The following is a 25,280-nucleotide window of genomic DNA, read 5'->3' as shown; positions in this document are numbered from 1 at the left end:
TTCATGATAGCTAACAGCTGGAAACAACTCAGAAGTTCATCAGTGGATAAATAAATTGTGGTATCACTTAAAATGGAATATTACACAGCAGTAACAAAGAATATAGCTAACTATATAGTATAACATATAGTTAGAGGTCCATAGATGGATCTCACATAAATGGATCTCACATTTATTCTTTCTGAATAAAAGAAGCTAGACCTTTAGGGATTTTCCATAGGAGTCATTTATATTAAGTTCAAAATCATGGAATCTATGGTGAGAGGACCCAGAATAATGGAACCATGGGGCCAAGGAGGCAGAGAGGTGAGCATTGCCTGGAAAAGGTCAAGAAGGGCAGGGAGTTTCTGGAAATGTGGTTTATCTTGATCTAGGGGGTGGCTACACAGAGAAATAAGTAAAAATTCACTGTATGTTGGATGCTTAAAATTTATGTACTTCCCCACTTACAGCAATGGACAGATCATCTAAATAGAAAATCAACAAGGAAACAATGGCTTTGAATGACACACTGGACCAGATGGACTTAACAGATATATTCAGAACATTTCATCCTACAGCAGCAGAATATACATTCTTCTCCAGTGCACATGGAACATTCTCTAGAATAGATCACATACTGGGTCACAAATCATCCCTTCATGAGTACAAAAAGATCAAGATCATACCATGCATATTTTCAGACCGCAATGCTATGAAATTTGAAATCAACCACAAGAAAAAATCTGGAAAGACAGCAAACACTTGGAAACTAAAGAACGTCCTACTCAAGAATGAATGGGCTAACCTAGAAGTTAAAGAGAAAATTAAAAACTACATGGAAGACAATGAAAATGGTAACACCACAGCCCAAAACCTCTGGGACGCAACAAAGGCAGTCATAAGACGCAGGCATATAGGAATCCAGACTTTCGTAAAGAAGGAAGAAAGGTCTCAGATACACAACCTAACCTTACACCTTAAAGAGCTGGAAAAAGAACAGCAACTAAAACCCAAAACCAGCAGAAGACAGAAAATAATAAAGATTAGGGCAGAAATCAATGCCATTGAAACCAAAAAAATAGAACAGATCAATGAAACCAGAAGCTGGTTCTTTGAAAGAATTAACAACATTGATAAACCTCTAGCCAGTTTGATCAAAAAGAAAAAAGGACCCAATAAAAAAATGAAGAATGAAAGAGGAGAGATCACAACACTGCAGAAATACAAACAATAATAAGAGAATATTATGAGCAATATATGCCAATAAAGTGGGCAATTTGGAAGAAATGGCCAACTTCCTAAAAACATATAAACTACCAAAACTGAAACAAGAACAAATAGAAAATTTGAGCAGACCCATAACCAGTAAAGAAATTGAATTAGTAATAAAAAACCTCCCAAAAAACAAGAGTCCAGGGCCAGATAGCTTTCCAGGGGAATTCTACCAAACATTTTATTTAAAGAAAAGTTAACACCTATTCTTTTGAAGCTGTTCCAAAAAAATGGAAATGGAAGCAAAACTTCCAAACTCTTTCTATGAAGCCAGCATTCCCTTGATTCCAAAACCAGACAAAGACCCCATTAAAAAGGAGAACTATAGACCAATTTCCCTGATTAACATGGATGCAAAAATCCTCAACAAGATATTAGCCAACTGGATCCAATAATACATTAAAAGAATTAATCACCATGACCAAGTGGGATTTATATCAGGGATGCAGAGCTGGTTCAATATCAGCAAAATAATCAATGTGATTCATCACATCAATAAAAGAAAGGACAAGAACCACATGATCCTCTCAATAGATGCAGAGAAAGCATTAGACAAAATACAGCATCCCTTCTTGATAAGAACCTTCAAGAAAGGAGGGATAGAAAGATCATATCTCAAGATCATAAAAGCCATATATGAAAGACTCACCACTAATATTATCCTCAGTGGGGAAAAACTGACAGCTCTCCCCCTAACATCAGGAACACAACAGGGATGTCCACTCTTGCCACTATTATTCAACATAGTACTCGAAGTCCTAGCCTAAGCAATCAGACAACACAAAGGTATAAAGGCATCCAAACTGGCAAGGAGGAAGTCAAACTTTCATTCTTTGCAAAAAACATGATACTCTATATGGAAAACCCAAAATACTCCACCAAAAAACTGCTAGAACTGATCCGTGAATTCAGCAAAGTCACAGGATATAAAATCAATGCACAGATATAGGTTGCATTCCTATACACCAATAATGAAGCAACAGAAAGAGAAATCGAGGCATCAACCCCATTTACAACTGCACCAAAAACTATAAAATACCTAGGAATGAACCTAACCAAAGAGGTGAAAAATCTATACATTGAAAACTATAGAAAGCTTATGAAAGAAATTGAAGAAGACACAAAAAAAAAGGAAAAATATTCCATTCTCCTGGATTGGAAAAACAAATACTGTTAAAATATCAATACTACCCAAAGCAATCTACATATTCAGTGCAATCCCTGTCAAAATAACATGAGCATTCTTCACAGAGCTAGAACAAACAATCCTCAAATTTGTATGGAACTAGAAAAGACCCCGAATAGCCAAAGCAATCTTGAAAAAGAAAACCAAAGCTGGAGGCATCACAATCCTGGACCTCAAGATGTATTACAAAGCTGTCATCATCAAGACAGTATGGTACTGGCACAAAAACAGACCCTCAGTTCATTGGAACAGAATGGAGAACCCAGAAATGGACCCACAATGTATTGCCGACTAATCTCTGACAAAGGAGGAAAGAATATCCAATGGAAAAAAGACAGTCTCTTCAGCAAGTGGTGCTGGGAAAACTGGACAGCAACATGCAGAAAAATGAACTTGGAACACTTTCTTACACCATACACAAAAATAATCTCAACATGGATGAAAGACCTAAATCTAAGACAGGAAGCCATCAAAATCCTCGAGGAGGAAGCAGGCAAAAACCTCTTTGATCTTGGCCACAGCAATTTCTTACTCAACACATCTCTGGAGGCAAGGGAAACAAAAGCAAAAATGAGCTATTGGGACCTCATCAAAATAAAAAGCTTCTGCACAGCAAAGGAAACAATCAGCAAAACTAAAAGGCAACCAACGAAACGGGAGAAGATATTTGCAAGTGACATATCAGATAAAGGGTTAGTATCCAAAATCTACAAAGAACTTATCAAACTCAACACCCCCCAAAAAATGAATTATCCAGTGAAGAAATGGGCAAAAGACATGAACAGACATTTCTCCAAAGAAGACATCCAGATGGCCAACTGACAAATGAAAAATGCACAACATCACTCATCATCTGGGAAATACAAATCAAAACCACAGTGAGATACCACCTCACACCTGTCAGAATGGCTAACATTAACAACTCAGGGAACAACAGATGTTGGCAAGGATGCAGAGAAAGAGGATCTCTTTGGCACTGCTGGTGGGAATGCAAACTGGTGCAGCCACTCTGGAAAACAGTATGGAGGTTCCTCAAAACTTTAAAAATAGAACTACCCTATGACCCAGCAATTGCACTACTAGGTATTTATCCAAGGGATACAGGGATGCTGTTTCAAAGGGGCACATGCATCCCCATGTTTATAGCAGCACTATCAACAATAGCCAAAGTATGGAAAGAGCCCAAATGTCCATCGATGGATGAATGGATAAAGAAATTGTGGTATATATACACAATGGAGTATTACTTGACAATCAAAACGAATGAAATCTTGCTTTTTGCAGCTATGTGGATGGAACTGAGGGTATTATGTTAAGCGCAATTAGAGAAAGACAAATAATCTATGACTTCACTCATATAAGGAATTTAAGACACAAAACAGATGAACATAAGGGAAAGGAAGTAAAAATAAGGTAAAAACAAGGAAGGGGACAAAACATAAGAGACCCTTAAATACAGAGAACAAACTGAGGGTTGCTGGAGGGGTTGTGGGACGGGGGATGGGCTGAATGCCTAAGGGGTATTAAGGAAGACACCTGTTGGGATGAGCACTGGGTGTCATATATAGGGGATGAATCACTGGTAACTACTTCTGAAATCATTATTGCACTATAAGCTAACTAACTTGGATGTAAATTAAAAAAAAAATATTTATGTACTTTATCATATGAGTGTTATGCTTCAATAGAGTTTAAAATGCAAGAAAAGAGGGTGTCTAGGTGGTTCAGTCTGTTGAGTGTCCAACTCTTTTATTTAAAAATTTTTCTTTGGGGGTTCCGGAAGATGGCGGCGTAGGAGGACGCGGGGCTCACAGCACGTCCTGCCGATCACTTAGATTCCACCTACACCTGCCTAAAGAACCCAGAAAACCGCCAGAGGATTAGCAGAAGGGAGTCTCCGGAGTCAAGCGCAGACTAGAGGCCCACGGAAGAGGGTAGGAAGGGCGGCGAGGCGGTGCGCGCTCCACGGACTGGCGGGAGGGAGCCGGGGCGGAGGGGCGGCTCGCCGGCCAAGCAGAGCCCCCGAGTCTGGCTGGCAAAAGCGGAGGGGCCGGACGGACTGTGTTCCGACAGCAAGCGCGACTTAGCGTCTGGGAGGTCATAAGTTAACAGCTCTGCTCGGAAAGCGGGAAGGCTGGAGGACAAAGGGAGGGAGAGCTGCTGAGCCCCCGGACGGCAGAGCTCAGCTTGGCGGGGAACAAAGGCGCCAGCGCCATCTCCCCCGCCCATCCCCCAGCCAAAATCCCAAAGGGAACCAGTTCCTGCCAGGGAACTTGCTCGCTCCGCGCAAACACCCAACTCTGTGCTTCTGCGGAGCCAAACCTCCGGCAGCGGATCTGACTCCCTCCCGCTGCCACAGGGCTCCTCCTGAAGTGGATCACCTAAGGAGAAGCGAGCTAAGCCTGCCCCTCCAGCCCCCGTGCACCTTGCCTACCCACCCCAGCTAATACGCCAGATCCCCAGCAACACAAGCCTGGCAGTGTGCAAGTAGCCCAGACGGGACACGCCACCCCACAGTGAATCCCGCCCCTAGGAGAGGGGAAGAGAAGGCACACACCAGTCTGACTGTGGCCCCAGCAGTGGGCTGGGGGCAGACATCGGGTCTGACTGCGGCCCCGCCCACTAACTCCAGTTATACACCACAGCACAGGGGAAGTGCACTGCAGGTCCTCACCACGCCAGGGACTCTCCAAAATGACCAAACGGAAGAATTCCCCTCAGAAGAATCTCCAGGAAATAACAACAGCTAATGAACTGATCAAAAAGGATTTAAATAATATAACAGAAAGTGAATTTAGAATAATAGTCATAAAATTAATCGCTGGGCTTGAAAACAGTATACAGGACAGCAGAGAATCTCTTGCCACAAAGATCGAGGGACTAAGGAACAGTCACGAGGAGCTGAAAAACGCTTTAAACGAATTGCAAAACAAAATGGAATCCACGATGGCTCGGCTTGAAGAGGCAGAGGAGAGAATAGGTGAACTAGAAGATAAAGTTATGGAGAAAGAGGAAGCTGAAAGAAAGAGAGATAAAAAAATCCAGGAGTATGAGGGGAAAATTAGAGAACTAAGTGATACACTAAAAAAAAATAATATACGCATAATTGGTATCCCAGAGGAGGAAGAGAGAGGGAAGGGTGCTGAAGGGGTACTTGAACAAATTATAGCTGAGAACTTCCCTGAACTGGGGAAGGAAAAAGGCATTGAAATCCAAGAGGCACAGAGAACTCCCTTCAGACGTAACTTGAATCGATCTTCTGCACGACATATCATAGTGAAACTGGCAAAATACAAGGATAAAGAGAAAATTCTGAAAGCAGCAAGGGATAAACGTGCCCTCACATATAAAGGGAGACCTATAAGACTCGTGACTGATCTCTCCTTTGAAACTTGGCAGGCCAGAAAGGCTTGGCACGATATCTACAGTGTGCTAAACAGAAAAAATATGCAGCCGAGAATCCTTTATCCAGCAAGTCTGTCATTTAGAATAGAAGGAGAGATAAAGGTCTTCCCAAACAAACAAAAACTGAAGGAATTTGTCACCACGAAACCAGCCCTACAAGAGATCCTAAGGGGGATCCTGTGAGACAAAGTACCAGAGACATCACTACAAGCATAAAACATACAGACATCACAATGACTCTAAACCCATATCTTTCTATAATAACACTGAATGTAAATGGATTAAATGCGCCAACTAAAAGACATAGGGTATCAGAATGGATAAAAAAACAAGACCCATCTATTTGCTGTCTACAAGAGACTCATTTTAGATCTGAGGACACCTTTAGATTGAGAGTGAGGGGATGGAGAACTATTTATCATGCTCCTGGAAGCCAAAAGAAAGCTGGAGTAGCCATACTTATATCAGACAAACTAGACTTTAAATTAAAGGCTGTAACAAGAGATGAAGAAGGCCATTATATAATAATCACAGGGTCTATCCACCAGGAAGAGCTAACTATTATAAATGTCTATGCGCCAAATACCCGAGCCCCCAGATATATAAAACAATTACTCATAAACATAAGCAACCTTATTGATAAGAATGTGGTCATTGCAGGGGACTTTAACACCCCACTTACAGAAATGGATAGATCATCTAGACACACAGTCAATAAAGAAACAAGGGCCCTGAATGATACATTGGATCAGATGGACTTGACAGATATATTTAGAACTCTGCATCCCAAAGCAACAGAATATACTTTCTTCTCGAGTGCACATGGAACATTCTCCAAGATAGATCATATACTGGGTCACAAAACAGCCCTTCATAAGTTTACAAGAATTGAAATTATACCATGCATACTTTCAGACCACAATGCTATGAAGCTTGAAATCAACCACAGGAAAAAGTCTGGAAAACCTCCAAAAGCATGGAGGTTAAAGAACACCCTACTAACGAATGAGTGGGTCAACCAGGCAATTAGAGAAGAAATTAAAACATATATGGAAACAAACGAAAATGAAAATACAACAATCCAAACGCTTTGGGATGCAGCGAAGGCAGTCCTGAGAGGAAAATACATTGCAATCCAGGCCTATCTCAAGAAACAAGAAAAATCCCAAATACAAAATCTAACAGCACACCTAAAGGAAATAGAAGCAGAACAGCAAAGGCAGCCTAAACCCAGCAGAAGAAGAGAAATAATAAAGATCAGAGCAGAAATAAACAATATAGAATCTAAAAAAACTGTAGAGCAGATCAACGAAACCAAGAGTTGGTTTTTTGAAAAAATAAACAAAATTGACAAACCTCTAGCCAGGCTTCTCAAAAAGAAAAGGGAGATGACCCAAATAGATAAAATCATGAATGAAAATGGAATGATTACAACCAATCCCTCAGAGATACAAACAATTATCAGGGAATACTATGAAAAATTATATGCCAGCAAATTGGACAACCTGGAAGAAATGGACAAATTTCTAAACACCCACACTCTTCCAAAACTCAATCAGGAGGAAATAGAAAGCTTGAACAGACCCATAACCAGCGAAGAAATTGAATCGGTTATCAAAAATCTCCCAACAAATAAGAGTCCAGGACCAGATGGCTTCCCAGGGGAGTTCTACCAGACATTTAAAGCAGAGATAATACCTATCCTTCTCAAGCTATTCCAAGAAATAGAAAGGGAAGGAAAACTTCCAGACTCATTCTATGAAGCCAGTATTACTTTGATTCCTAAACCAGACAGAGACCCAGTAAAAAAAGAGAACTACAGGCCAATATCCCTGATGAATATGGATGCAAAAATTCTTAATAAGATACTAGCTAATCGAATTCAACAGCATATAAAAAGAATTATTCACCATGATCAAGTGGGATTCATTCCTGGGATGCAGGGCTGGTTCAACATTCGCAAATCGATCAACGTGATACATCACATTAACAAAAAAAAAGAGAAGAACCATATGATCCTGTCAATCGATGCAGAAAAGGCCTTTGACAAAATCCAGCACCCTTTCTTAATAAAAACCCTTGAGAAAGTCGGGATAGAAGGAACATACTTAAAGATCATAAAGGCCATTTATGAAAAGCCCACAGCTAACATCATCCTCAACGGGGAAACACTGAGAGCTTTTTCCCTGAGATCAGGAACACGACAGGGATGCCCACTGTCACCGCTGCTGTTTAACATAGTGCTGGAAGTTCTAGCCTCAGCAATCAGACAACAAAAGGAAATCAAAGGCATCAAAATTGGCAAAGATGAAGTCAAGCTTTCGCTTTTTGCAGATGACATGATATTATACATGGAAAATCCGATAGACTCCACCAAAAGTCTGCTGGAACTGATACATGAATTCAGCAAAGTTGCAGGATACAAAATCAATGTGCAGAAATCAGTTGCATTCTTATACACTAACAATGAAGCAACAGAAAGACAAATGAAGAAACTGATCCCATTCACAATTGCACCAAGAAGCATAAAATACCTAGGAATAAATCTAACCAAAGATGTAAAAGATCTGTATGCTGAAAACTATAGAAAGCTTATGCAGGTAATTGAAGAAGATATAAAGAAATGGAAAGACATTCCCTGCTCATGGATTGGAAGAATAAATATTGTCAAAATGTCAATACTACCCAAAGCTATCTACACATTCAATGCAATCCCAATCAAAATTGCACCAGCATTCTTCTCGAAACTAGAACAAGCAATCCTAAAATTCATATGGAACCACAAAAGGCCCCGAATAGCCAAAGTAATTTTGAAGAAGAAGACCAAAGCAGGAGGCATCACAATCCCAGACTTTAGCCTCTACTACAAAGCTGTCATCATCAAGACAGCATGGTATTGGCATAAAAACAGACACATAGACCAATGGAATAGAATAGAAACCCCAGAACTAGACCCACAAACGTATGGCCAACTCATCTTTGACAAAGCAGGAAAGAACATCCAATGGAAAAAAGACAGTCTCTTTAACAAATGGTGCTGGGAGAACTGGACAGCAACATGCAGAAGGTTGAAACTAGACCACTTTCTCACACCATTCACAAAAATAAACTCAAAATGGATAAAGGACCTGAATGTGAGACAGGAAACCATCAAAACCTTAGAGGAGAAAGCGGGAAAAGACCTCTCTGACCTCAGCCGTAGCAATCTCTTACTCGGCACATCCCCAAAGGCAAGGGAATTAAAAGCAAAAGTGAATTACTGAGACCTTATGAAGATAAAAAGCTTCTGCACAGCAAAGGAAACAACCAACAAAACTAAAAGGCAACCAACGGAATGGGAAAAGATATTTGCAAATGACACATCGGACAAAGGGCTAGTATCCAAAATCTATAAAGAGCTCATCAAACTCCACACCCGAAAAACAAATAACCCAGTGAAGAAATGGGCAGAAAACATGAATAGACACTTCTCTAAAGAAGACATCCAGATGGCCAACAGGCACATGAAAAGATGTTCAACGTCGCTCCTTATCAGGGAAATACAAATCAAAACCACACTCAGATACCACCTCACGCCAGTCAGAGTGGCCAAAATGAAGAAATCAGGAGACTATAGATGCTGGAGAGGATGTGGAGAAACAGGAACCCTCTTGCACTGTTGGTGGGAATGCAAATTGGTGCAGCCGCTCTGGAAAGCAGTGTGGAGGTTCCTCAGAAAATTAAAAATAGACCTACCCTATGACCCAGCAATAGCACTGCTAGGAATTTATCCAAGGGATACAGGAGTACTGATGCATAGGGGCACCTGTACCCCAATGTTTATAGCAGCACTCTCAACAATAGCCAAATTGTGGAAAGAGCCTAAATGTCCATCAACTGATGAATGGATAAAGAAATTGTGGTTTATATACACAATGGAATACTACGTGGCAATGAGAAAAAATGAAATATGGCCTTTTGTAGCAACATGGATGGAACTGGAGAGTGTGATGCTAAGTGAAATAAGCCATACAGAGAAAGACAGATACCATATGGTTTCACTCTTATGTGGATCCTGAGAAACGTAACAGAAACCCATGGGGGAGGGGAAGGAAAAAAAAAAAAAAAAAAGAGGTTAGAGTGGGAGAGAGCCAAAGCATAAGAGACTGTTAAAAACTGAGAACAAACTGAGGGTTGATGGGGGGTGGGAGGGAGGGCAGGGTGGGTGATGGGTATTGAGGAGGGCACCTTTTGGGATGAGCACTGGGTGTTGTATGGAAACCAATTTGACAGTAAATTTCATATATTAAAAAATAAAAAAAATAAAAAAAAAAATAAAAAAAAATAATGTTATATATCAATTACATCTCAATAAAAAAGCATTTCTAAAACTATAAAAAAAAAAATAAAAAAAATAAAAATTTTTCTTTAATGTTTATTCATTTTTGAGAGACCGAGTGTGAGCCAGGGAGGGGCAGAGAGAGAGAGGGAGACAGAGAATCTGAAGCAGGCCCCAGGTTCTAAGCTATCGGCACAGAGTCCGATGTGGGCCCAAACTCACGAACCATGAGATCTTGACCTGAGCAGAAGTCGGATGCTTAACCTACTGAGCCACCCAGGCACCCCTAGTGTCTGATTTTTTATTTTGGCTTAGGTCACGATCCCAGAGTTGCAGGATCGAGCCCTGTGACGGGCTCCACAGTGAGCATGGAGCCTGCTTAGGATTGTCTCTCCCCCACCCCTCAAATAATAAATACATAAATAAAATGCCAGAAAAAGGAGAGAAAGCAAATACACCAAAATGTTCACACTGGCTCTTTGGCTGATAGAATTAAGAAGAAATTAAAACCCCTTCATCACAAGTTTCTGCATTTTCTAAACTTGCCCCCCAAAAGTGTATTTGTCAGAAAGCAAAAATAATAAGTTATTCTTAAGAAGGCAAATATATCACACAGCGATGCGCCAACTTCACATTGATATCAGACCCTGGGCACTTTGCATGCAAAACTGGTTTCATGAACTGTCTGAGCCACAGAAACATTACTCTTTGTCCTGGTTTTTCCCAATTCATCACAATCCTAAAGCAATAACAGCATTGACAGTATAGTTGAGTAACTCTCCGGATGGTAATGTTCTCTAGAAATTAAAACTTGAGTCTGTAATTTGGAAGCCCAAAGCTATGGTACTTTTAAGTACGTAGCCCCCCTGTATATTATTCCTCACAAAGCATCAACAACACCTCAAATCAACCACAATTATAGACCTGTAAATGCAAAGCCATTATTATGTCTCTGGGCAAATACCTCAATCGTACTTGCATTTTAATAGTTGTTTTCTGATACTGAAGTTGCTAATGCTTTCATTGCCCCTTAATGACTATTCTTAGCAAACAAATTTTGTGCCTTACAATTAGTGATTTTCTTCCTAATTATGGCTTTTTTCAATTTTCACATGAGATGACAAAAAATTCATGTTTTGCCCAAGAACTAGCTTATTAGTTAATGAAAATTTGTCTAATAACAGCCTTTTAGATACCCTGTCAAAATCAAAAGCGGCATTCAAAGAAGAGAGAGGTTGCTTTCATATTAACATTCAAAATTAATTTCTGGGTAGGGGTTGGGAGTGAGATGTAGGAGGCATAATTTCTTCCAAAAAGATTAAAATAGATATTCTTTCTGGAGTCTATAGAATTTAAAATTACTCAATATTTCTCTCTCTCCCCACCCTCCCCCACCTGATGCCTCCCTTTCTCTCTCCCTGCCTTTCTCTCTCCCTGCCTCTCTCTCTCCCTGCCTCTCTCTGTCTCTGTCTCTCTCTCTCTCTCTCTCTCTGTCTTCCCACCCCCTCATTTATACCTTTTCCTTCACCTGTGATATATACCCAGCCCTTGGAATTCAACCTGGTGAATGGGAAAGGATCAATCTCTCGAGTTAGGGTCTGATAATATCGCTATATAAACAACTAATTCTCCACCCAGGATTAGATTATTCAATTTCACTTCCACTCCCATCCACACATCCACCAACACCCCCACCAGCCCACTTCCCACTTTATCCCCCGCCACCACCCCCATCCTGGATGCATTCGGTAACGCAACAATGCTTTTGCGAGCAAGGACACATTATCCTAGGACAAATTTCCTACCTGTTCTTTGGCTTTTGAACCATAAATATGGCATGCTGGGAACAGAACAGAATCTAATATTGTCCCCCAAACAAGCATCCCTATTCTCTCTGGCAGACGCAGTCTGGTTCACTTGGCTGGGTTTGTTAATAATATGGAGGGAAAGCGAACTTTATCAAAAAGTAGTGACTCATTTTTCGCATCCAGTAAAATCCATAAAAGATTTAGGCACGACCCAAACAATTTACATCTTTAATATTCATGCCCTAGTCCCAGCCCTGAAATGACATTTAAATACGTCTGGGGAATTTGTTGTGCGCTAACTGCCATGGCCCTCTTCAGAGAGCTTCAAAGACTGGGAGAGAGAGAGAGGAATATTGAGACCTGTTTTTCATTTCAGAGATTTACAAGGGAGCAAATGAAATTCGCTCCTGCTCTCAGACGCCCCTCCTGGGAGGGGAAACATTGTCCGAATCCAGTAAATAATGCCCTCTGTGTCAGCAAAGGCTGTGGTGGATGAAATTAATGTTCAAATGATCCTGAAGTTTCTCAGATGGGTTCTTTTAAAGCAGGGTTTCTCAACCTCAGAACTACTGGCCTTCGGGGCTGGATAATTTTATTGTGCGAGCTGTCTGATCACTGTAGGATGCTTGGGAGCACCCCTGGCCTTCACCCACTTGAGGCCAGCAGCATCCCCCAAGATGTGACAAGCCACAGTGTCTCCAGGCATTGCCCAACGTTCCGGTGGAGAATGGGAAGGGAAGAGGTAAGAAGGAGGACAAAATCTCTGTTGGTTGAGAACCACACTTTTAAAGACAAAAAGGTCTTTTGTCCCTGCTTTATCCTAAACTCAACGAGTTAACTTGTTTCTTTCCAACTTTTATTCCTTCCAGCATTAAAAAAAATAATAATAAATCAAGATGTAATTGACATATAATACTATGTAGGTTTGAGGCTTACACCATGTTAATCTGATACATATATATTGTTACACTGTCTCACATAGTTATTTCTTTTTTGTGGTGAGAACTATTAAGAGCTAGTCTGTTAGCAACTTTGAAGTCTGTAATACAGTATTTTTTAAAAAAATGTTTATTTGTTTTTGAGACAGAGAGCAGGGGAGGGGCAGAGAGAGAGGGAGACACAGAAACCAAAGCAGGCTCCAGGCTCTGAGCTGTCAGCACAGAGCCCCATGCGGGGCTCGAACCCATGAACCGTGAGATCATGACCTGAGCCAAAGTCGGACGCTTCAATGACATAACCACCCAGGCGCCCCTATAATACAGTATTGTTGACTCTAATTGCTATGTGATGCATTAGATTTCCAGCACTTATTTACTTACTGGTTGCAAGTTTGTACCCTTAAACACATCCCCAATTCCCGTAACCCCCAGTGCCTGGTAACCACCGTTCTACTCTCTTTAGGCTTTTTCACATTCCACGTACAGTACTTGTCTTTCTCTATCTGACTTATCTCACCATAATGCCCTCAAGTTTCAGCCATGTTGGTTGCAAATGTCAAGGTTTTTTTTCTCACAGCTGAATAATATTCCATTGCACATATGTACATCTTGGACTTTTACTGAAGTATGTAACATGCATTCAGAAAAGTACATGAATCTCAAGAGTACAGCCCAATGAACTGTCAAAAAGGGAACACATCTGTGCGAACAGAACCCTCCCTGAACACCTACGCGTCAGCTGATGGAAGAATGGATAAAGAAAATGTGGTATATACATACCACAGAATATTATTCAGCCTTTAAAAAAAAATCAGGAAATCCTGCCATTGAAACAACATGGAAGTATCTGGAGGGCATTATGCTAAGTGAAATATGCAGACAAGGACAAGAACTAACTACACAGTATCACTTCTATATGGAAACTAAAAAAAAAAAAAAAAAAAAAAAAAAAGTGGTTGCCAGGGGCTGAGATATGCGGGAAACAGAGAGAAGGGGGTAAAAGTTGCAGCTATAAGCTACAACCTGAATAAGGTCTGAGTATTTATGTAAAACATGGTGACTATAGTTGGCAAGAGGGTAGTATATAATTGATATTTGAGAAAATAGAACTTGAATGCTCTCCACAACAACTCTCTTCATGATGTATACAAATATAAAATCATTATGATGTACTCTTTAAATATTTTACGCTTTTATTTGTCAATTACACTTCAATTAAAAAATTTAGAAATTCAGGGGCTGCTGGGTGGCCTCGTGAGTTAAAGCTTCTGACTTTTGGTTTCAGCACAGGTCATGATCGCATGGTTCCTGAGTTTGAGCCCTGCATCAGGCTGAGCACTGACAGTCTTCTCTCTCTCCCCCTCTCTCTGTCCCTTCTCTGCTCATGCTCTCGCTCTTTCCCTCCCCCAAAAACAAATAATTTTTTTTAATTTAGAAATTAAAGCGTAACACCTCCACTCCCTCTCTGCTTTCCTTATCTCCCTCCCTTGCTTAATTATCTCCCTTGAACTTATCACCTTCCAACATACCTTCCTTTTTTACTTTGCTTAATGTCTAAATCTCCCCACTAGAATACAAATGAGTCAAACAGCCACCCAGTTCCGGTGCTTTTCCCACCACACCATGTTCCATGCCTATTCCTGATTCTCCCAGGGCAGAGACTTTGCCCATTTTGTTGACTGCTCTCTCCCTTGCACCCAGAATATGACCTAGAATACAATAGGTGTTCAATAAACATATGGTAAGTATCTGTGTCTCCTGCTTGGCCTTGTCTCCTCCCACAGCAGAAATTCTGCAACGAAAAACACAATTTTCTATTCCACTTTCTGGGTCCTACAAGCAGCACAAAAAAAAAGCCCTTTTGTTCCAGCAGGGCCCAAAAAGTACTGAGACGATCATCTTCCCCAGCAGGCAGAGTCAGGCTTACAACTGTGCAGACAGGCCAGGAATGACGTCTAACACGGCAGTTGAGACCAACTGGCCTTCAATGAATGAGATAAAAATCAGTGGGACAGCCAGCGGGGCTCATCCTGAATTACACAATTTGTTATTGCAAAGTGGGAGTCTGTTTCTCCAAAAGGAAAACAGTCTGGAAAATGAGCAGACCCGTGGACTGAGGAGTATTATCCCAACAGGGGCAAATACCATTCATTCAGCAATGAGCTCTCCCAGCTTTTGAACCACCTGTTGGACAGGACAAAAGACCAAAGCCTGCAGACCACACTGGATGTACCTTGCACATGGGCTTTCAAAGTTGAAAAGTTGTGTGCTGTATTTTTTTTTCAGTCAACCATCAAAGTGTCTTTCATTTGCAGCATGATGCAAATTTCACCTCACAGTTCTCTTGACGCTTTAGAAACCTCTCTCCACCATCAGTATCCCAAGGGTTCATGGATATTGAGTGTAGTCTACCACAAAAAGACATCTTTACCCTCATGAGAAAAGGGACTCTTATATCCCTACTCTATATGACCTACTCTAATTGGAATTTCTACGGACTCTCCTTCATTCTCTGCCCTGGTGGAATCAGGGCATGGCATTTAATATGATGTGCAAGAATTCCTCCCAGCCCTGGACTTTTTATCTCATCATTAGACCTTTGTAAGTCAACTAACCTCTCTGGACCCTGGTTTAACTAAACGTGTATTATTGCAGTAACGAGAGAGAAATGGTATCAGCTCAAGACAGAGCCAGAATTCAAACCCAGCTCTTGAGGCCCCAAATCCTGTGATCTCAACCCCTACATTACATCTCTTCCTGTGTTCATCTTGGCAAGCTGGTTCTCCCTTCCTCTCTAAAATTTGAGTTTCTCTTCTCTCAGACGACAGACTTTCCCCCCCCCCCCCAAGTTATATGGACGGTTTTGACAAAGTAACACATTTTCTTCTTTGATATCATCTGAAATAATCACAGTCACTACTGTGTGTCATGCTTCTGATAAGAAAAAAAAAAGGCAAGTATAAACATTATGTCTTTCCAAGACTCAATTTACACAAGTTACATATTAGATGAAGCAGACCCAAGAAGGCATTGTGTCTGGAGAAGACTAAGGCGATGTAAGCGTCAGAAAACAGCCCAAGCACAGCTCGGAAAGCTTTAAAAATGGGATGTAGCTGCCAGGGGGTGGGGAGTGTAGACTATGGAACATTCTCCTCTTTTACAATGTCGCTATTTTCTGGTTTAATTAGAATCAGATAGTGTGCAATATAATCATCACCTGATAACATAATTCCGTCAAACATGGAAGAGTAATATTCAAGTGACTGAAGCATGAACATAATTCACCTCAAGCAAGGGAGAGAAATTGGATTAGCAAAATGCCGCCAGATTCACTAATTAATTTGCTATATTATGCATGACAGGAAACAGCATAGAACAGAAAAAAAGCCTGATTTTTCTGAGTTTGGGAGGTAGCTCTGGACGTGCTTCCCCATAATTTATTTCTGCAAGGGGTTAATGATTTGATCAAGGGTTGGCTAAAAGGGGATTCCACAGGGTAGAACGAGAACAAAGCAATGAGCTGGTGGAGCCAGTGTACTTATCCACTTAGCAGATGTCAGAATCACTCTGCTTCTTCATTTAAAGGACTCCCTTCTCTGCCGAAGCACTCATCTGTACCCTGCTTCTCTACAGACCCAAGAAATGGGCAAATTAGCAGGTGTGTCCCTTGACCAATTCAGTGTCAGTACAAGTTGACAGTCTCAACTCTGTTGCGTTTCCTCATCTCCTGTCAATGACTGGATTTCTAATGAAGGCAAACAAATAATATCAAATTCTTGTTGTCTTCCCTTGAAAGGAAAGACTCTCACAAGGTTGAAATTTTCATTACATCCTTCATCCAACATGTTGATAATGATTTGGATTGAGATCAATAGCAGATGCCTTCAAATTATTTATTTATAACCATTTCACATAGTGTTTAAGATTTAAAAAATTTTTTTTAATGTCTATTCATTTTTTGAGAGACAGAACATGAGCAGGGAAGGGGCAGAGAGAAGGAGACACAGAATCCGAAGCAGGTCCCAGGCTCTGAGCTGTCAGCACAGAGCCTGACGCGGGGCTTGAACTCACAAACTGCGAGATCATGACCTGAGCCGAAGTCGGATGCTCAACCCACTGAGACGCTCAGGCGCCCCGCATAGTGTTTAAGATTTTAAACACTGGATTCTGACAAACCTGGGCTCAAATCTTCTCTCTGCCACTGCATCATCTTGGTCAGGTCACTCGTAAGTCATTCTGAGCTTCAATATTCTCATTTGTACACTGGAAGTGTGGTAAGTATATTCACTGCATTAATGAGATAACACTCATCAGATATTTTGTTGATTAACTGGCCACTTTGTCATTCTGCCATATTGCTGTTTCTGCTGCTGGACACCAAGATGAAAGTGGAATGAACTGGGTACTGCTGGCCTCCACTGAAAATCCCACTAGCACTATTACTCTCCAAAAATGGGATAAGCCCTTCTTCTTTTGTTTGCCACAGCTCAGCAGAGACCACTTTGAGACTTTACAAACTTTGGTGTAATGAAAAGAAAGCAGAACACCAAGACTAACTCCCAACTAGTCAGAGGCTGTATTGTAATTCAACCACATCAATAATGGCATTAAATGTAAATGGTCAAAATATACACACGAATAGACAGGGATTGACAGATTGGATTTTAAAAAGGAAGACACAAATATATGTTGTCCATAAGGAACCTATAAAGACATAGAAAGGTTAAAAGTAAAAGAATTTAAAAAATATATATACAATGCCAGAACTATTCAAAACTGTATGTCAGTCATGTGTGTGTACTTAACAGAAAAGCTTCAAAACACATGAGGCAAAAACTGAAGGAACTGAAAAGAGAAATAGAGAAATCCACAAGTGCGCTTGGAAACTTTGCAGTTTCTCTCTCCGCAATTGATACAAGTAGAAAGACAATCAGTATGAATATACAAAACTATCAACAAAGTTAATGTAACTAACATAGAATATTCCATTCCACAACAGAATATGCATTCTTTTCATGTTCATATGGGCCATTCAACAAGATATTCTGATATTCTGGGCTATACAACAAACTTTATCAAATTGAAATGATACAAATTATGTTCTGTGAGAATGACAGGATTGAACTAGAAATCAATAACATAAAGACATCTGAAAAATTTCCAAATACTTGGAAATTAAACATCATTCTAAATAGTCTTTGAATCAAAAAGGAAGGGATACGTAAAACTCAGGAATTATTTTGTGGGAATGCAAGCTGGTGCAACCACTCTGGAAAACAGTATGGAGGTTTCTCAAAAAACTAAAAATAGAACTACCCTAGGACCCAGAAATTGCACTACTAGGTATTTATCCAAGGGACACAGGTGTGCTGCACCCCCATGTTTATAGCAGCACTATCAACAATATCCAAAGTATGGAAAGAGCCCAAATGTCCATTTATGGATGAATGGATAAAGAAAATGTGGTATATATATACAATGAAGTATCATTCAGCAATCAAAAAGAATGAAATCTTGCCGGGGCACCTGGGTGGCTCAGTCGGTTAAGCGTCTGACTTTGGCTCAGGTCAAGATCTCATGGTTCGTGGGTTCAAGCCCCGCATCAGGCTCTGTGCTGACAGCTCAGAGCCTGAAGCCTGTTTCAGATTCTGTGTCTCCCTCTCTCTCTGCCCCTCCCCCACTTGTGCTCTGTCTCCCTCTGTCTCAAAAATAAATAAAAATTTTAAACAAATTTTTTAAAGAATAAAATCTTGCCATTTGCAACCATGTGGATGGAACTAGAGGGTATCATGCTAAGCGAAATTAGTCAGTCAGAGAAAGACAAATATCATATGACTTCACTCATAGGAGGACTTTAAGAGACAAAACAGATGATCCTAAGGGAAGGGAAACAAAAATAATATAAAAACAGGGAGGGGGACAAAACAGAAGAGACTCATAAATATGGAGAACTGAGGGTTACTGGAAGGGTTGAGGGAGGGGGGATGGGCTAAATGGAAAGGGGGCATTAAGGAATCTACTCCTGAAATCACTGTTGCACTAGATGCTAACTAATTTGGATGTAAATTTTAAAAAATTAAAAATAAAATTAAAAAAAGAAATAATATGGACAGTTTGATTTCTAGCTAGTAATTTTGCCAAGTTTTTACTTGTTATTATCATTTGTTACCGTGGTAATCTGTTCTTTCTTAAGTAATCTGATTACTCTAGTAATTTGATTACTCTAGTAATCTGTTGTTTCTTAATATATCAAGTTATTTAAAATTTTTTAGAGGGGCTGAATATTCAAAGATACACTCTTGGTCTCTCTTTTTTCAAATAAATTGTAATACTCTAATTGCTTATTTTAAAAGTTTGGGTTTTGCTATTGGGATTACATCAAAATAAAAAGCTTTTTCAGGGGCGCCTGGGTGGCGCAGTCGGTTAAGCGTCCGACTTCAGCCAGGTCACGATCTCGCGGTCTGTGAGTTCGAGCCCCGCGTCGGGCTCTGGGCTGATGGCTCGGAGCCTGGAGCCTGTTTCTGATTCTGTGTCTCCCTCTCTCTCTGCCCCTCCCCCATTCATGCTCTGTCTCTCTCTGTCCCAAAAATCAATAAAAAACGTTGAATAAAAAAAAAAAAAAAAAAAAAAAAGCTTTTTCACAGTTAAAGAAACCATCAACAAAACAAAAAGACAGCCCACGGAATGAGAAAAGGTATTTGTAAATGATACCTATGTTAAGGGGTTAATATCCAAAATATGTAACGAACTTACACAAACAACACCAAAAAAAAAAAAAAATACAATTAAAAAATGGACAGAAGCCATGAGCAGGACATTTTTCCAAAGAAGACATACAGATGGCTAACAGACACATGGAGAGATATACTCAACATCACCAATCACCAGGGAAATGCAAATCAAAACCACAGTGAGATATCACCTTATATCTCTCATAATGGCTAGAATCAACAAGAAAGAACAAGTGTCTGGCAAAGACGTGGAGAAAAAGGAACGCTCATGCACTGTTGGTGGGAATGCAAACTGGTGTATCCACTGTGAAAACAGTAAGGAGTTTCCTCAAAAAATTAAAGATAGAATTACCATATGACCCAGGAAATTCCACTATTATTTACCCAAAGAAACTAAAAACATTAATTTGAACAGATACATGCACCCCTGTGTTTATTGCAGCATTATTCACAATAGCCAGATAGCTATGGAAGCAATCCAAGTGTCTGTACATAGATGAATGGATAAAGACGATGTGGTAAATATATATGTGTAATGGAATATTATTCATAGAACAGAATGAGTCTTGCCATTTGCAACAACATGGATGGATCTACATGTAGAATGGATCAAATATAGAATTTAAGAAACAAAAGAAATGAACAAAGAAAAAAAGAGACAACCAACACAGTCTCTTAAATATAGAAAACAAACTGGTGTTTGCCAGGGGGGATGGGCGAATGGGTGAAACTGGTGTAGGGGATTAAGAGTACACTTACTGTGATGAGCACTGAACAATGCATAGAATTGCTGAATCACTGTACTGTATACTTGAAACTAATATAGCACTGTATATTAATTATTATGCTGGAATTAAATAATAAAAAGATAAATAATAATAAATAAGTAATAATAATAAATAAAGATTATTGGATGGCTCAGTTGGTTAAGCATCTGACTTCGGCTCAAGTCATGATATCGCAGTTCATGAGTTCAAGCCGTGTGTCGGGCTCTGTGCTGACAGCTCAGAGCCTGGAGCCTGCTTCAGATTCTGTGTCTGCCTCTCTCTCTCTGCCCCTCCCTGGCTTGCTCGCTCTCTCTCTCTCTCTCAAAAATAAATAAAAATATTTTAAAAATACAAAAATAAAATAAAAGGTGGCTCATCAAAATTTGTGGGACATAGATAAAACAGTGTTTAGAGGGAAACCTACATCATTAAATATTTATGTTAGAAAATAAGAAAGGTCTCAAATCATGGTCTAAGCTTAAACCTTAAGAAACTAGAAAAAAAAAAGAAGAAATTAGGTCCAAGACAATCAGAAAGAAGGAAATACTAAAGATAAATGCAGATCAATAAAATTGAAAACAGAAAAGCAAGAGGGAAAAAAAAAAAAAATCAATAAAACCCAAATGTAGTTCTCTAAAAAGATCAATAAATCTAATAAACCCTAGACGGACTTAATGAGGAAAAAAATGACAGAAAAGACATAACTTCTCAATAACAGGAATCAAAGAGGTGACAGCACTACAGACACTATAGACAGTAAGGTGATTATAAGGGAATATTATAAACAACTTTACGCCAAAATATTCAACCACTTAGATGAATTGGACAAATTCCTTCAACAACACAAGCTCCAAAGCTCACTATACAAAAATCAATTGTATTCTATGTGCCAGTAATGAACAATCTGAAAGTGAAATTAAGATAGTTCCATTCACAGTAGCATCAGAAAGAATAAAATACTTGGGAATAAATGTCACCAAGTATAATACTTATACACTGAGAACTATAATACATTGCTGACATTTATTTATTTTTAAAATTTTTTTAACATTTATTTATTATTGAGAGACAGAGAGAAACAGAGCATGAGCATGGGAGGGGCAGAGAGAGGGGAAGACACAGAATCCTAAGCAGGCTCCAGGCTCTGAGCTGTCAGCACAGAGCCCGATGTGGGACTCAAACTCACAAACAGTGAGATAATGACCAGAGCCGAAGTCGGACACCCAGCTGACTGAGTTGGGCCCCATACATTGATGACAAACATTTATAAGTATCTAAATAAATAGAAAGGAATTCCATGTTCATGAATTGAAAGACCCAATATTATGATGGTGATTTTCTCCAAATTGATCTATAGATTCAACATCATTCCTATCAAATCCCAGGAGACTTTTATTTTTTTCAGAAAGCTGATACTAAAATTTAAATGAAAAAGCAAAAAGTCCAGTGGAGCCGAAACAACTTTGTGAAAAAAAAGAACAAAGATGAAAGACTTGAACTTCCCAATTTCAAAACTTATGAGCATTTATGAGATAGCACCAGAAGACATGAAACACCTAGCAAAAAAAAAACACAGATTAAGTGCAAGAGCTGTATGCTGAAAATTAGAAATGCTGAGGACAGAAATCAAAGATAACCTGAGTAAACAGAAACATATCTACTCTGCTCACGGACTGAAAGACTCAACATTGTTAAGTTGCCGATTCTTCTCAAGTGTAAATTTAATGCAACTTCAATCAAACTCCCAATAGGATTTTTTTTTTTTTTTTTTTTGCAGAAATCAACAACCTAGTTCTAAAATTTATATCGAAAGGCATAGGAACTAGCATAGTAAAAGCAATTTTTACAAAGGTGAACAAAGTTGGAGAACTCAAGGTACCTGATTTCAAGACTTACTATAAAGCCACAGTAATTAAAACTAGAATGGTATTGGTGAAGAGATAAACACATAGATCAATAGAACAGGATAGGGAATCCAGAAACAGACCCACACAAATATGGTCAACTCCTGTTTCACAAAGGCACAAAAGCAATTCAATGGTACTAGAGTACTTATTGGACACCCATATGCAAAAGAATGAATCTCGACCTATATGCTACGTCATGTGCAATAATTATCTCAAAAGGGATCATAGACCTAAATATAAAACCTAAAATTATAAAACTTCTAGAAGAAAACATGGCAGAAAAATCTCTGTAATCTTGGGTTAAGCAAAGATATTTTTAAATGACTTTTTTTTTTAATTAATTAATTTTGAGAAAGAGAGAGAGAGAGCATGTGCAGGAAAGAGGCAGACAGAGAGGGAGAGAGAGAGAATCTCAAGCAGGCTCCGTACCACCTGTCAATATGGAACCCATCAGCGCAGAGCCGGACATGGGGCTTGAACTCACAAACTGGGAGATCAGGACCTGGGCTGAAATCAAGAGTCAGACACTTAAAGGGCTGAGCCATTCCGGTGCCCCAAGCAAAGATATTTTAGGTATGATACCAAAAGCATAATCCATGAGTAATAAACATTAACAGACCTCACTTGACCAATATTTTAAGATTCTCTTCAACAGACATTGCTAAGAGAATAAAAAGGCAAGCCACAGAATGGGAGAAAATACATGTAAGATCCATATCTGATATCTAAACATACACCAAGAATACATAGAGAACACTTATAACTCAATAAGAAACAACTCAGTAAAAATGGGCCTAAGATTTGAACAGGCACTTCACCAAAAAAAAAAAAAAAAAGGGGGGGGGGGGGAACGGCAAATTAGCACCCAAGAAGAAGCTCAGTGCCATTAGCCACGAACTAAAACCACAAGACACCATTACCCACCCATTAGAAAGGCTTTTCTTCTTTTTAACTGACAATACTAGATGTTGGCAAGGATGTAAAGCAGCCGAACACTTATACATTTCAAGTGGAATGCAATATGGACAGCCACTTTGGAAAGCATTTTGCAAGTTTCTTATAAAGTCCAGTAGACACTTATCATATGATTCAGCAACTGTGCTCCTAGACATTTACCAAATGAAGTAAAAGTGCATGTTTACACAAAATGCTGTCTGAGAACATTCTGGCAACTTTTTCATAGAGACCCGAACTTGGAAACAACCTAAATATCTTTAGGCTGATGAATGGGTGAACAAATTGCTATGCCCATACAATGCACTAAGTCTCAGCAATGAAATGAAAGAACTATTTATACAAGCAACAACTTTCCGAATCTCAAATACTAAGTGAAAGAATGCCATGTGCTGTATAATTCCACTTAAGTGATAGTCTGGAAAAGGAAATACTACCCAGACGGAAGGCAGATCAGTGTTTGCCAGAAGCAGGGGGTAGAGAGGGACTGACTACAAAGACACAAGAGACAATCTGGAGGGATGTCTGAAATGTTCCATGTCTTACTTGATCGCCACTGGATGTGTTGCCAAAACTCACCCAAAAAAACAACGTCAGAGGACCAACACTTCTTGACTTCAAAAGACATAAAATAAGGTATGACTTCAAAAGACATAAAAAGACTACCAAAACACATAAAATATGACCTATCTTAAAAAGGTTGAGAGGCACTTAGGTGGCTTAGTCAGTTGAGTATCTCACTCTAGATTTCAGCTCAGGTCATGATCCCAGGTCATGAGATCAAGACCTGATCGAGCTTAGCACGGTGGAGCATGCTTAAGAGTCTCTGTCTGTCTCTCCCCCTCTGCGCCTCCCCTGCTCATGCTCTCTCTCTCTCTTTAAAAAAAAAAAAAAAGTTTGAATTTTACAGTATATGAATTTTATCTCAAAAGAAAAAAAAGACTGAACTTTACCATGTATAAACTCTATCTCAGTATTTTTTTTTTTTTAATGTGATGTCCATTTCTCATTGTACAAAGTAGCATCTAGAACCACGTCTGGCCCATAATAGATACTTAACAAATATTTGTTCAATGGACATAGTCATTATTATAAGAACTGACTTCTCATCATCCTAGACGCGACTGTTTTTGTCTGCTCAGCTTCTCACACCCCACGCTCCTTCTGGTAACAGTGATAATCCAGCCGTCACGAGAACACCATGCACCTTCGTCTTTCCTCAGGATTTTTCCCACCTGAAATGAGTGATACAGGTACCTTTTTCCTTTCTGGTCCCAGAATGTGTGCCGGGTCAGCCTGAATGGTCGTCTCCTCCAGGCAGAGAAGTGGGCCCATGGCCTGAGGCTGCAGAGAAGAGGAGAAGCAGAAATGAGAGTGAAGAGGAAAAGAATCTACGGGGTTGACCCCTTGGACCCAGGTGTCCCGGGGCCACACCCACCCCTGTACTTTCCTAGGTGCGGTTACCTGAGTCAGCTAGTTTCCCCCCCCCCCTTAAATAAAACTAGTTTCTATCACCTGCTAAGATTGCAAAAACGAGTCCTAACATTAATAGTGAACGTAAGAGCCAACAGTTACGAAATGTTACTCTCCGCCAGGCACATTTTACGCACTTACCTCAGTCAACCTTCACCACACAACCCTGAGGGTTAGGCACTCCTTTTACCCAAATGATAGAAAGGAGAGAACTTCGGAACCTCACAGAGGTCCGGCACTTTGTCAAGGTTTCACAATGTGCACCCTTGGTGGAGCCAGTATCCACGTGGCATAGACACCGCTTATTTTCTATACTTTAAGCTGTTTAAGGGGAAAATTAGGAACTTTGAAATCGGCTTACGGCAGCGCTTCTGGGCTGTGGCTGCACAAGAGAACCACCTGTGACACTTTAAAAGCAATCCCATCAGTCAGGCCACACCCCGTGATCAAGCAAATGCAAGTCTTCTGGTTAGGGTCCCAAGTGTTGGTATTTTTTTTTCCCCCAAGCTCCCTGGTGATTCCCCATGTGTGGCCCTGGT

General features: G+C 39.9%; 1 long non-coding RNA gene across 3 annotated transcripts in view; it reads right to left on the bottom strand.

The window, feature by feature from the left end:
* Positions 1 to 25,280, bottom strand: part of LOC132689133 (uncharacterized) — a 237,807-nt gene that overhangs the window by 100,544 nt on the left and 111,983 nt on the right. For all 3 annotated transcript variants that reach the window (XR_013553003.2, XR_013553004.2, XR_013553005.2), the window contains one exon: positions 24,526 to 24,612. This is a non-coding gene — a long non-coding RNA (uncharacterized LOC132689133). The remainder of the gene's footprint in view (positions 1 to 24,525; positions 24,613 to 25,280) is intronic.

The sequence above is a fragment of the Panthera onca genome, chromosome E3 (genome assembly GCF_046562875.1).
Source record: "Panthera onca isolate mPanOnc1 chromosome E3, mPanOnc1 haplotype 2, whole genome shotgun sequence".
Classification (NCBI taxonomy): domain Eukaryota; kingdom Metazoa; phylum Chordata; class Mammalia; order Carnivora; family Felidae; genus Panthera; species Panthera onca.
Note: the sequence above shows the minus strand (reverse complement) of the source record. Positions and strands in the feature narration are given on the sequence as shown.